We start from the raw sequence: 13,991 nt of genomic DNA on the forward strand, positions 1-13,991 counted from the left end.
CTTGTGTAAATACTAAAATAATTCTATACAGATTGGTGATGGACTGCTGTCCTTAAGCTCCTGATTCCTGAGATCTACCAACCAAGAAGTTTACACTCAGCCCAATGGGGTGGGGCGGGGTGGGGGTGGGGAGAGCTCTCATCCTGCTACACTCTGATTGGCTCCCATTCTTACTGGTTAGTTACATTTTGGTATTAATCCTTCCCAACACGAATGTGCACCTAAAGGTAAATGAAATAACAAATGCGTATGCAGTCACTAGAGTTTACAGATACCACTTCTGGGTACATATGCTGCACAGCGAATTATCCTGAAACTTGGTGGCTCAGAATGACAATGTTTACGTACAAGTCTACATGAGGGTAGGACTTGGTGGAGCAATGTACCTTGGCTCCAGCTGGTGTTAGCTGGGATGGCTTGCAGGCTGGTGTCATAGTTAATGTCATGTGTCAATCTGGTTAGTTCACGATACCCAGATATTTGGTCAAACATCAATCCAGATGTTGCTGTAAAGGTAGTGCTATTTTGTTGCTGTTTTTAAGGTAGACTTTGAGTATGAAGATTACCCTCCACAATGCGAACGGGCACCGTCCAACGTGTTGAAGGACTTCAGAGAAAAGACTGAGAAAATAGCAGACTGCCTTTGGACTTGAGCTTGCAACGTCGGCTTTCCCCCAGATCTCTCACTGGCTGTCTCCCCTGCAGAGGTTGGACTGGTCAGCCTCCACAATGCTTGAGTTTCTCAGGAGGGCACTGACTAACATAGCTGGAGACTAGACCCACCACTGCATCGTGAGCCTGGCAGGCAGTGCCAGGAAGACTTGAGCTAATTGAGACCAGGGGTCCCTGGGGTTTCTTGGCATGTGGCATTCCAACGGGGCAGCTTCCAGTGAACTTCTTTCATGCCGGATCAGAATTCCCAGTGTGTCCCTGGAGACAGCACAAAGCAGAATCCGTATTGCTTTTGATGACCTCGCCTCTGAGGACACACTGCTGTGTGCCCTTCTGCTGGTCTACTGGTCTACTGTTTGAGGGAGTTACAAAGTTCTCACCAGGCTCCAGAGGAGGAAACACAGAGTCCATCTCGCACTGGAGGGGTGTCAGTATCACACTATGCGAAGAGCCTGTGGGATGAAACATACTGGTGTAGCCATCTTTGGAAATATATATATATATTTTTTTAGAGTAGGTTCTTTTTTATTTTTTTATTATTTTTTTATTATTATTTTTTTTGACAGGCAGAGTGGACAGTGAGAGAAAGAGACAGAGAGAAAGGTCTTCCTTTGCCGTTGGTTCACCCTCCAATGGCCGCCGCGGCCGGCGCACCGTGCAGATTCGAAGGCAGGAGCCAGATGCTTCTCCTGGTCTCCCATGGGGTGCAGGGCCCAAGCACTTGGGCCATCCTCCACTGCCCTCCCTGGCCACAGCAGAGAGCTGGCCTGGAAGAGGGGCAACCGGGACAGAATCCGGCGCCCCGACCGGGACTAGAACCCAGTGTGCCGGCGCCGCTAGGTGGAGGATTAGCCTATTGAGCCACGGCGCCGGCCTGGAAATATATTTTCTGTTTAGAATTACTATTACTCAAGACTCTAACTTTTAGAGTGGATCTACTTATTGAATAATTTTTCTTTTGTGACTGGAAATATTATTAAAGAAAGACCTGTGTACATGGAAACTTAATTGGAGGTTTTAAGGCCCCTATATTTTAGTATCTTGATTTTTTAATTTTTTTAAAAGATTTATTTCTATTTATTTGAAACAGTTACAGAGAGAAGTAGAGTCAGAGGGAGAGGTCTTCCATCTGCTGGTTCTCTCCCCAAATGATCGCAACAGCCAGAGCTGAGCTGATCCAAAGCCAGGATCCAGGAGCTTCTTCCTGGTTACCAATGCAGGTGTGGGGCCCAAGGACTTGGGCCATCTTCTACTGCTTTCCCAGGCCACAGCAGAGAGCTGGATTGAAAGTGGAGCATTCAGGACTTGAACCGGTGCCCATATGAGATGCCAGCACTGCAGGCGGAAGATTAACCCACTGCACCACAGCACCGGCCCCTTGATTTTTTATTTTTAGTCACATAAATTAAGTCCAAAGTAACACTATGAATTTTTCACATGACTATAAAGGACTAGAAAACTATCTTATAAAATAATAGTGAAATCAATAAAGTTACCATAGAAGATAATTTTTAATACATTAAAATTTTAGTTTTTACTTGAGATGCAGAGAAGAGGAGAAACAGAGACAGATGGAGAGAGAGCGCGTTTGCTGGTTAATTCTCCAAATGCCCCCTGTAGCCGGGCTGGATGAGGCTAAAGCTGGGAGCCAGGAACTAAGGCCAGGTCTTCTACATGGGTAGCAGGAACCCGACGACGTGAGTCATCGACACTGCCTCCCGTGGGCTGCACTGGTGGGAAGCTGCAGCCAGGTATGGACAAACACAACTCCAGCATCTTAACTGCTATGCTCAGTGCCCGCCCCCATGGAAGACAATCCACTTCAACAATGTTAGTATTATTTCAGCATTTCATTTCTTTTTTTTCTTTCTTTTTTTTTTTTTTTTTTTTTTTTTTTTTTTTACAGGCAGAGTGGACAGTGAGAGAGAGAGAGAAAGGTCTTCCTTTTGCGTTGGTTCACCCTCCAATGGCCGCCGCGGCTGGCGCACTGCGGCCGGTGCATTGCGCTGATCTGAAGGCAGGAGCCAGGTGCTTCTCCTGGTCTCCCATGGGGTGCAGGGCCCAAGCACCTGGGCCATCCTCCACTGCACTCCCTGGCCACAGCAGAGAGCTGGCCTGGAAGAGGGGCAACCAGGACAGAATCCGGCACCCCTACCGGGACTAGAACCCCGTGTGCCGGTGCCGCAAGGCAGAGGATTAGCCTAGTGAGCCACGGCACCAGCCAGCATTTTTTTTTAAAGATTTATTTATTTATTTGAAAGTCAGAGTTACAGAGAGGCAGAGACAGAGAGAGAGTTCTTCCATCTGCTGGTTCACTCCCCAGATGGCCGCAAGGGCCGGGGCTGGGCTGGTCTGAAGCCAGGAGCCAGGAGCCTCCTCCAGGTCTCCCATGTGGGTGCAGGGGCCCAAGGGCTTGGGCCATCTTCTACTGCTTTCCCAGGCCATAGCAGACAGCTGGATCAGAAGTGGAGCAGCCAAGACATGAACTGATGCCCATATGGGATGCCGGCCTGCAGGCGGCAGCTTTACCCACTACCCCACAGCGCCAGCCCCAACAGTGGGAATTTTTGTTCACTTCTAATAGCCATAAAAATTGGTACAACAACTTTGGAGAGTATTTTTGAAAGATGCAATAAAGTGCAAGGTGTGCCTATGACCCAACAATTTCACTCAGAATCCACATTCTCAAACTTGTTGTTACTGGACCATAATAAGATGAAGAGCTGGTACAGGATGTAATCAATGACATAACTAAGCATACTGCTTCGGTTAGCTGACCTTTCTAAGACAAGACTATCTGATGCAGGAAGAGCTATGTTGATTTTTTTTTTTTTTTTTTGACAGGCAGAGTGGACAGTGAGAGAGAGATAGAGAGAAAGGTCTTCCTTTGCCGTTGGTTCACCCTCCAATGGCCATTGTGGCTGGCGCACTGTGGCCGGCGCACCATGCTGATCTGAAGGCAGGAGCCAGGTGCTTCTCCTGGTCTCCCATGGGGTGCAGGGCCCAAGTACTTGGGCCTATGTTGATTTATAGTCTGACATAGCTCCTTATCCCAGCATATACTGTATTAAACAGTTCACAGCTATCAGAAACCAAGGTACACAAGGAAAGTAACTAACAACATTTTTTATGGAAGCATTGTGTATTATAGCAAAAAATTGAAAATAATGTGTTCATCAATAGGAAAATATATAAGCTGATATTCACACAATGAGATACTAAGCAGCAGTTAAAGTAAGTTAAAGAAAACCTCACAGAACTGGTACAGATTACTTAGGGATGCCTACAAATGTAGTGAAGAGTTTGTAAATGCTACAGAATAAAAAACACTGAAATCAGGAAGGTGGTCACATCTGAGGGAGCAGAGGGGGATTCATATATGGTCAGGATGACCACAGGAAGCTTCAGCTGTGTTGGTGACGTGTTAGTAAGTGTGGGTACATGCAGGCATTATTACTCGTTATAGTTTGCATTTCTAGGTGTTACATAATGTGCTAAAATGAAAGTAAATAAGAAAATATCATTTTTAAAATTTATGTGAGGAACAGGCAACATGGAAAAGGAAAGAGGTGTGAGAATAGAAGCTCACCCAGGGGCCAGCGCCGTGGTGCGGTAGGTTAATCCCCCGCTTGTGGTGCAAGCATCCCGTGTGTGTGTGCCGGTTCTAGTCCTGGCTGCTCCACTTTCAATCCAGATCTCTGCTATGGTCTGGGAAGGCAGTGGAAGATGGCCCAAGTCCTTGGGCCCCTGCACCCACGTGGGAGACCTGGAAGAAGCTCCTGGCTCCTGGCTTTGGATTGGCACAGCTCCAACTGTTGAAGCCAATTGGGGAGTGAATCAGTGGATGCAAGACCTCCCTGTCTCTCTCTCTGCCTCTCATTCTCTCTCTGCGTAAGTCTGACTTTCAACTAAATAAATAAATTTTTAAAAAAGAAATTCCCACTGCTGGGGACAGACACTCATTTCAGTGGTTATGCTGTCACATGGGATATGCACATTTAAATCCAAGTACCTGTTTTTATTTTTTTAAAGTTTCTTCTTTTATTTTTATTTATTTGAAAAGCAGAGCAGCAGATACAGATACAGATAGAGATAGATCTATCCAGTGGTTCCTTCCCCCAAATGCCTGCAACAGGCACGGCTAGGCCAGGCAGTAGCTAGGAGCCTGGGATTCAATCCAGATCAGCAGTGGGGTGGCAGGGACCCAAGGACTTGAGCCATCATTGGTGTTTCCTGGGATGTGCACTAGCAGGAAGCTGGATCAGAAGCAGAGCTGCCAGGACCTGCCCAGGTACGCCAATATGGGATGTGGGCGTCCCAAGCGGCAGCCTCACTGGCTGTGTCACAACGCCTACCCCAGTGAGTGCCTGGGGTAAAGTGCTGGCTCCACTCCCAACTCCAGCTTCCTACGGTGCATGGCTCGAGTACTTGGGTCCCTGCCACCCATGTGAGAGACCCAGGTTGAGTCTGCAGCTCCTGGCTTAGGCCTGTCCCAGCTCCTGTGAGAAAGAGAGAGAGAGAGACAGGGCACTCCCATTTTCAGATTCACTTCTCAAATACTCCTGTGCCCAGTTCTGGGCTGGAGCTGGAGCCAGGAGCCAGGAATATAGTCCCGGTCTCCCATATGAGTGGCAGGAGCTGATTACTGAGTAATCATGGCTCCTCCCACATCAGTGGGAAGCCGGAGTCAGGAGAAGAGCTGCAGCTGGGGATTGAACCCAGAACTGCACTTCCCAGGTGCATCAGCAGGGAGCTGGATGGGAAGTCGAGCAGCCAGGACTTGAAGTGGTGCCCACATGGGATGCTCGTGCTGCAGACTGGGGCTTTACCTGCTACGCCACAATGCCAGCCCCGCCACTTTTACTTTTACTTCTACTTTTCCTTTTCTTTTCTTTTTTTATTTGACAGATAGAGTTAGACAGTGAGAAAGAGAGACAGAGAGAAAGGTCTTCCTTCTGTTGGTTCACTCCCCAAATGGCTGCTACTGCTGGCAGTGCGCTGATCCAAAGCCAGGAGCCAGATGCTTCTTTCTGGTCTCCCATGCAGGTGCAGGGCCCAAGTACTTGGGCCATCCTCCACTGCCCTCCCGGGCCACAGCAGAGAGCTGGCCTGGAAGAGGGGCAACCAGGACTAGAACCCGACGCCCATATGGGATGCCGGCGCCGCAGGCGGAGGATTAACCAAGTGAGCCACGGCGCCGGCCCCTCCACTTTTTCTGAACACAAATAGTAGAGTACTATTCATGTGAACTTCTTTGTACAACAAGAATGATTTTGCAATGTATAATGATTCTTTTTTTAATATTTATTTCATTTATTTGAAAGAGTTATGTAGAGAGTTAGAGAGAGAGGAGAGAGAGAGGTCTTCCATCCTCTGGTTCACTCCCCAAATGACTGCAATGGGCGGAGCTGAGCTGATTCGAAGCCAGAAGCCAGGAGCTTCTTCAGGTCTCCCACGTGGGTGCAGGGGCCCAAGGACTTGGGCCATCCTCTACTGCTTTCCCAGGTGCATTAGCAGGGAGTTGGATCAGAAGTGGAGCAGTCAAGACTTGAAGTGGTGCCCATAGGGGAAGCCAACGCTGCAGTCCGGGGCTTTAACCCGCTGCACCACAGCACTGCCCCAGTATAATGAAAAAAAATTTTTTTTTTTGACAGGCAGAGTAGACAGTGAGAGAGAGAGACAGAGAGAAAGGTCTTCCTTTTGCCGTTGGTTCACCCCTCAATGGCCACTGCGGCCGGCGCACTGCTCCGAAGCCAGGAGCCAGGTGCTTCTCCTGATCTCCCATGCAGGTGCAGGGCCCAAGGACTTGAGCCATCCTCCACTGCACTCCCTGGCCACAGCAGAGAGCTGGCCTGGAAGAGGGGCAACTGGGACAGAATCCAGCACCCCGAATGGAACTAGAACCTGGGGTGCCGGCGCCGCAGGCGGAGAATTAGCCTATTGCGCCGGCCGGTATAATGATTCTTTAGTTAATCGGTTCCTTGGATTCTCCAGTAACCCTTAATGTCCCTCGTACTGTCCTCTACTCTGCTGCCACAGTTGCTGTACCTTTCAGGCCTGAAGTCAGCCCCAGGCTACTCGACCTCCCAGATTCTGGTGCAGGTAAACAGCTCTCTGTGCTGTCTCCAGCAAGCCCCAATTGCTAGCTTGGGGTACGCGGCAGCTCCGTCTGCACCCAGTGCTTCACCTCTATGAAGAAATCTTCAGTGCTGTGAAACTAGAATTTATCCATTCTTTCCTATCAGTGACCAGGTGGAAGGGTCTTTCATAAGGGGTCCAGAGGTCACTTAAGTGGGCTTATATTTCTCCTTTGAAAATGTGTATCCTGGGGCTGGCACTGTGGTATACCAGGTAAAGCCACCGCCTGCAGTGCCCGCATCCCATATGGACCCCAGTTTGAGTCCTGGCTGCTCCACTTCCAACCTAGCTCTCTGCTGTGGCCTGGGAAAGCAGTAGAAGATGGCCCAAGTCCTTGGGTCCCTGCACCCATGTGGGAAGATTCTGAAGAAGCTCCTTGCTCCTGACTTCAGAGCAGCACAGCTCCAGCTGTTGCTGCCAATTTGGGAGTGAACCAGCGGATGGAAGACCTCTCTCTCTTTCTCTCTGCTGCCCCTTTTCTCTCTGGGTAACTCTGACTTTCAAATAAATAAATTTTTTAGAAAAAGATAATGTACATCTTGAGGGTCCATTGTCACAACTTAATTTGGTTGCTGTTACCAATTTGTCTTAGGACCTCACTCGATAATTCCAATTTTAATATCCTTGTATAGTCAAATACAGTTAAATGCCACTTTTATAGAAATTCCTCTCTGTGTTTGAGACATTTAATTGGTTGAGTGTTCATGTACACAAATTCACAAGTACATACAAAATGATACTATCATCATCATCTATCTATACAACTATTTTATTTTATTGTCATAGAAAGTTCTTACTGATCAATTTTACTTTTTCTGCAATTCTGACCATCAGAATACCAAATCCCCTAGAAAATTTCAAAACTAAACACAAACACTGAGTCTAAAAAAAAAAGTAACAACTAAAGCCATCCTTAACTTTGGTGTGTGCACAGTTAGACTGGCAGACAGCTGGGGCTCTGACTGAAAGGTGAGGGACAAGATTACAGAGTAGGTTTGCCACTCAGTCTTGACATTTCATTAGGACTATTTCTAATGAACCCTGACATATAACTGTATTCGGTTAACAACAAATAGTGAATGGGGATGGCGCTGTGCCATAGGCTGTAAAGCCGTGGCCTTCAGTGCCAGCATCCATATGGGTGCCAGTTTGAGTCCCAGCTGCTCCACTTCTTCTTCTTCTTCTTTTTTTAAATTTATTTGACAGGTAGAGTTATAGACAATGAGAGAAAGATAGAGAGAAAGGTCTTCCTTCTGTTGGTTCACTCCCCAAGTGGCTGCTACGGCTGGCGCTGTGCTGATCCGAAGGCAGGAGCCAGGTGCTTCTCCTGGTCTCCCATGGGGTGCAGGGCCCAAGCACTTGGGCCATCCTCCACTGCCTTCCCGGGCCACAGCAGAGAGCTGGCCTGGAAGAGGAGCAACCAGGACAGAATCTGGTGCCCATATGGGATGCTGGCGCCTCAGGTGCAGGATTACCAAGTGAGACACGGCACTGGCCCCGCTGCTCCACTTCTGAGCCAGCTCTCTGCGATGGCCTGGGAAAGCAGTAGTAGTTGGCCCAAGTACTTGGGCCCTTGCACCTGTGTGGGAGACCCAGAAGAGGCTGCTGGCTTTGGATCGGCTTAGATCTGGCCATTGTAGCCATTTGGGGAGTGAACCAGCAGATAGAAAACCTTTCTCTCTCTCTCTCATCTCTATATCTCTATATCTCTATATCTCTACCCCTACCCCTACCCCTACCCCTACCTCTACCTCTACCTCTATCTCTCTTTAACTCTGCCTTTCAAGTAAATAAATCAAATCTTAAAAAAAAAAAAAAGAATGACACCATTATATTATCATAGGCTATCTCGCCACTATTTCTCAACATGTTGTCTAGAGATCAATATCAAATTTCACATTCCCAGGAGAAAAAAAAATGACTATTCACTCAAAATTTGGCTAAATTAACAAATATTCAATTTAATGCAATAAAAATTGAGTGCCTATGTAAGACACTGATTCAACTTGTTAAAAATAACCAGTATTTCTTTTTTAAACATTGATTTTTATTTATTTATTATTTGAAAGGCAGAGTTAAAGAGAGAGAGAGAGAGAGGTCTTCTATCCTCTAGTTCACTCCCTAATGGCAGCAACAGCTGGAGCTGGACCAATCTGAAGCCAGGAACCTGCAGCTTCTTCCAGGTCTCCCACGTGGATGCAGGGGCCCAAGGACTTGAGCCATCCTCCACTGCTTTCCCAGGCCATAGCAGAGAGCTGGATCGGAAGTGGAGCAGCTGGGACTTGAACTGGCGTCCACGTGGGATGCCAGCACTGCAGGCAGTGGCTTTACCCGCTGCGCCACAGTGACAGCCCCTATTTATTTATTTTAATTTTATTTGAAAGGCAGAGAAAAGGGTTGGGGGGAGAGAGACAGACACAGAAACAGAGACACACATGCAGCAAGAGAGCCTCCATCTACTGATCCACTTCCCAAATGCCTACAGGAGCCAGGGCAGCGCCACACCCAAGCTAGCAGCCTGGAACACAGTCCAGGTCTCGCATGTCAGGGAGGGGCCCACGCACTTGAACCACCCCCTGCTGCCTCCCTGGTAGCTGCATGAGAAGTAAAGGAGTCAGAACTTGAATCTCACGTTCTGATACAGGGCGCGGGAGTCCCGAGTGCCACCTTAACTACTGTGCCAAACGCCTACCCCAATCACCAACATTTCTCAACATCAGTTACGTGCCTTTCCGTGTTTTATTCCTTTTAATCCTCATAGAGCTCTATAAGATAACTTGCATTGCAATCTCCAGTGTATAGACACAAACACGGAGGCACAGAGGTCAAGTAACTTGACCTAAGCAGTGTGGCTGGTAAGTTTCTAGCTAGGCTTCAAACCCAGTCCTGTTTGACTCCAGAGTTCACGTGCTTAGTCCAGTATAAGGAGACAAAGGGCTTTACAATCTAGCACGATGATGATGTGTAAGGTAACGCAGACTATCCATGGTAGACAGGGCCCTAAGGGAGACGCACAGCCTTATGGAGTTCAAGGGCGGGAAAGTGCCTGCGAAATGTGAGCCATGGTGCCATTTTTCTGTAGCAGGTAGTCTCTGGGCTGGTACTTAAAGACTGTGGCAAAAACTGCACTGGGGTCATGCACAAGGCTCCCACGTGTGTGGCAAGGACCCAATTACTTGAGTCATTGCTGCTGCCTCCCAGGGTCAGCATTAACAGGAAGCTGGAGTCAGGGTCAGGAGCCAGGGGAAGAGAACCCAGGCACTCCAAAAATGGATGCAGGTGCACTAACAGGTATCTTAACTGCCAGGCCAAACACCTGCCCTGATAGGGGTTATGTACAATCCTAAGACGACCTGACAAGGCAGCTGTCACGAGCTTTGCTTTGCAGACAATAAGATGGACGTTCCTGAGAGGTCACAGGGTAGGTGAGTGCCAGAGCCAAGATGTGCATCAGATTCTTCCCGACATCACACCACTGCTTTCCTGCCTGTTACTGCCCTGCTTCAGGGAGATGGAAACACAGAGTGGTGCCATACTGAGAAAAGCCGCGATGGCTGAGGTGAGAAGTTTTTATTTAACTTGGCAGGTTGAGATAGGGCAGGGACAACACTCAAGCTGGAGTCTGGGAATTCTATGAAATCATTGGGTCAGTGGGAGTGAAATGGCTGAGTTAGAAGCAGTGGTGCAAGTGAACAAAAGGGGAGGATATACAAGAACTCTACACTGATGGCATTTAGAGACCTTGAACTCTACAGTGATGGTATTTAGAGACCTTGTAATCGCAGGACAAAGGCAAGCACACAAAGAGGTATAGGGCCGCCGCTGTGGCACAGCAGGTAAAGCCACCAGCTGCCTGCGGTGCTGGCATCCCATATGGGTGCCGGTTCCAGTCCCGGCTTCTCCACTTCCGATCCAGCTCTCTGCTATGACCTGGGAAAGCAGTAGAAGATGGCTCAAGTCCTTGGGCCCTGCACCTGCGTGGGAGACCTGAAAGAAGCTCCTGGCTCCTGGCTTTGGATTGGCCTAGCTCTGGCCATTGCGGCTGTCTGGGGAGTGAACCAGCGGATGGAAGACTTCTCTCTCTCTCTCTGCCTCTACCTCTCTGTAACTCTGCCTTTCAAATAAATTAATTAATTAAAAAAAAAAAAGAAGTATATAACATTTCTGAACTTTTGAGCCTCTTGGTTCTCAATGGCCAGCAATAGAAATGCAGGGGCCAGGGGCCGGTGCCGTGGCTCACTAGGCTAATCCTCCGCCTTGCGGCGCCGGCACACTGGGTTCTAGTCCCGGTCGGGGCGCCGGATTCTGTCCCGGTTGCCCCTCTTCCAGGCCAGCTCTCTGCTGTGGCTAGGGAGTGCAGTGGAGGATGGCCCAAGTGCTTGGGCCCTGCACCCCATGGGAGACCAGGAGAAGCACCTGGCTTCTGGCTTCGGATCAGCGTGGTGCGCCGGCCGTGGCGGCCATTGGAGGGTGAACCAACGGCAAAAGGAAGACCTTTCTCTCTGTCTCTCTCTCTCACTGTCCACTCTGCCTGTCCAAAAAAAAAAAAAAAAAAAAAAAAAGGCAGGGGCCAGGAAGAAGAGCTGGCTTTGTAGGAATGCAGAGAGACAAAATGGTAAACTTTAGTCATGGTATAGTGTTGGACAGATTACTTCATTAGAACCCATTTCTTATTTTTTTAAAAGTGAGTCTACTGAATAAAGTGGTTGTACACATTCAGGAAAACACCATGAAAAACATCTCCACTGCTTGATACCTCAAAGATGGGAAAATTCAAATAGCACTTTCCTTAGGTGATGTTTCTGGCTACCACGCGGAGGGCTTGGGATCTCCCTATTTCCTGTCTTCCCCCGGGACACACTACACGTTGCACACGTGCGTGGGACTGCTGTGCCTCCCCACTCAGCTCCCACTCGGGCCCTACAGACAGGGGCCAGTTCGGCGTCATTTGCAGAGAGATGTCTCCGACAGGGGACGGAGTTCCCCACGCACAGACCGGGGACGTGTGGACACACATCCCAGAAACGGCGCCGACCCCTGAGGGTTTCTCAAGGCCAATGCCGACGAGGGGGGACTCCGTTCTCCTTGCTCTCCTCTTACGCCGTTAGCCAGGGCCCTGGAACCCCGGCGATCAAAGCGTCACAGACAGCAGCGCTAACTGCATGCAGCGCCGCAGAGCTGCAATGACCCCGAAGCCGACTGGGGTGTGCGATTTATCCGGACGGCGAGGGACGAAGCCCCGTCAACTCTCCGAGGCAGACTTCAGAGTTCATCCCTGTCAAATCCCCAGTCGGCCTCCTCCGCCCGCCCGGGGTGAACTGCGCAGCCAGAAGGCCCAATTAGCGGGGTGGGGGTGGGGGGTCTCCTCTGCGGATAGATTTTGGCTCCTCCCGAGTCCCGCAAGGCTCAAACCTCGCCACACCAAACATGGCCGCCTCGCGAGTCCCCGCCCCTCGTCCTCTCACCTCGCGCCCGCCTTCTGGCCACACTAAACGTGGCCGCCGTCGAAGGTTGCATTCCTGAGGAGCCGACTCGGGACAGTTCTCGCGAGGCTTGCCTGGGCCGCGACTGCTCCCGCCCTGCCTCGCGCCGCCGCCACCGCCGCCGCTGCCGGCGCCGCTCCTCCTCCGTGTCAGTTGTTGGGCTGTAATGGCGACTGGGCCGCCGCTGCCGAAGTGACTCCCGGGCGGAGGGGGGAGCGGGGCCAGCGCTGCGCCAGCGGGAACTGCAGAGCGCCGCAGCTCAGGGGCTGGCTCGCCGCGGGGGCAGGGAGGCCGCCCTCCGCCTCGCCTTCCTGCCCTGCTGACCGGCGGAGCCCGGGGGCCGGTGCGAGGCGGGCACTCGGTGCGTCCCCGGAGCGGGGAGGCCACAGGCCGGGCAGCCCTGGGGCCGGTCGGGGCGGCGTCACCGCACCCTCCGCCAGGCCCCGCGGGATGCACCGTGGGAGCCGAGGGCGGAGGCGACACTCTCAGGTGAGCCGCGGGAGGACCTGGCGCAGGGCGCCCGCTCGGTCTCGGCAGCCTCTGTCCGCGGTCCCGGGTCCCCCCGGAGGCGGGGCGCGGCGCGGGGAGCCCCGGCCGGGCGCGCAGGGCGGGCCCCCGGGTGACTCTCCCGGAGGCCCGGGGCTTGCGGGCGAGGGTCGTCCTGACCCCCGGGTCCCGGGTCCCTACCTGCCCGCGCGGCTGCAGAGAGGCGCGGTCCGGCTGCCCTCTGGTCCGCGGAGAGGTGTCCCGCCTGCGTCTCGGAGATTTGGGGAGATTCCTGGGGACTGGCCGCGGTGGCGGCGCTGACCGGTCTCGGTTCCCTCTCGGTGAGGTCGGCAAGGCCAAGTACGGCGTAGGGAAAACTTTGAGGTGCCGGGATGGCTTGGGGGGGGGGGGGGAGAGCGAACGGGCCGTGCGCTGTGCAGGGAAGTTGGCAGGATTGAATTAGACGCAGCCCAGTGCGCTCAGGGGTGCTTAGTGTCGCAGGCGTGGGTTGGCAGGGGCCTGGGTTTCGGTTTTGCAGCTGGGAAGTTGCCCGTAGGGGCAGGTGTTGATGGGGTGCTCTGGGGAGAGCGCAGGTGATGGGGTGGCGACCCCTGCACTCCCCCTGGGTCTTGTTGTGAGAAGTCGTTGGCGTTGCCATGCGAGCCGCGCCTCCCGCCCTGTGTTTAAAGGGAGGGCAGACCTGGTACCGAGCCGAATGGTTTTGTGGAAGCAGTGATGCGAGTCCAGAAGCTGCCCTTCATTTTTTAAATTTATTGGAAATACTGTGTTTAAGCAAGGCCGGGTGCTGCTGACGACCGGCGATCCTGACCTTGGGGGATCAGCTCTTAGACCTGTGCTGGAAGTTACTTCCAACTCATGGGCTTGTAACTGGTTTTGGTGCGCTGAGTTGATGGCCAGTGTAATGAAATAAAGCCGAGCTACTGAGCTGTGGTCGCGTTAGATGGAAGATACTTTGATCAGAAAGTGAAGGTTGCGCTAGAATACATTGTATGTGTGGATATGTCCATGTGTATCCCGCCTTCCCGGAGGAGCAGAGCTTAGTGCGTTTGGAGATGCATGTGTGAGTTCCCCCGAGTTTCTGAGCTGTGTTGGTGTGTTGAGCTACGTAAGAAGGCTGATACTTGAGCAATCAGCCTTCTGCGGAGTCATCAATTCATGAATCATAAAGTTTTGAACTCTTTTCCGCCCCTG

General features: G+C 51.3%; 1 protein-coding gene and 1 long non-coding RNA gene across 4 annotated transcripts in view; one reads left to right on the plus strand and one right to left on the minus strand.

Annotated features, from left to right (window-relative positions):
* Positions 1-12,395, minus strand: part of LOC138850471 (uncharacterized) — a 34,549-nt gene extending 22,154 nt beyond the window's left edge. The window contains exon 1 of the long non-coding RNA XR_016210352.1: positions 12,276-12,395. This is a non-coding gene — a long non-coding RNA (uncharacterized LOC138850471). The remainder of the gene's footprint in view (positions 1-12,275) is intronic.
* Positions 12,387-13,991, plus strand: part of CEP350 (centrosomal protein 350) — a 159,080-nt gene continuing 157,475 nt past the window's right edge. For all 3 annotated transcript variants that reach the window (XM_008263850.5, XM_008263852.5, XM_089299463.1), the window contains exon 1: positions 12,387-12,782. The gene's annotated coding sequence lies outside the window, so the exon portion shown is untranslated. The remainder of the gene's footprint in view (positions 12,783-13,991) is intronic.

This window comes from Oryctolagus cuniculus, chromosome 7, assembly GCF_051225735.1.
Source record: "Oryctolagus cuniculus isolate XC-2025 breed Fujian yellow rabbit chromosome 7, ASM5122573v1, whole genome shotgun sequence".
Taxonomy (NCBI): Eukaryota; Metazoa; Chordata; class Mammalia; order Lagomorpha; family Leporidae; genus Oryctolagus; species Oryctolagus cuniculus.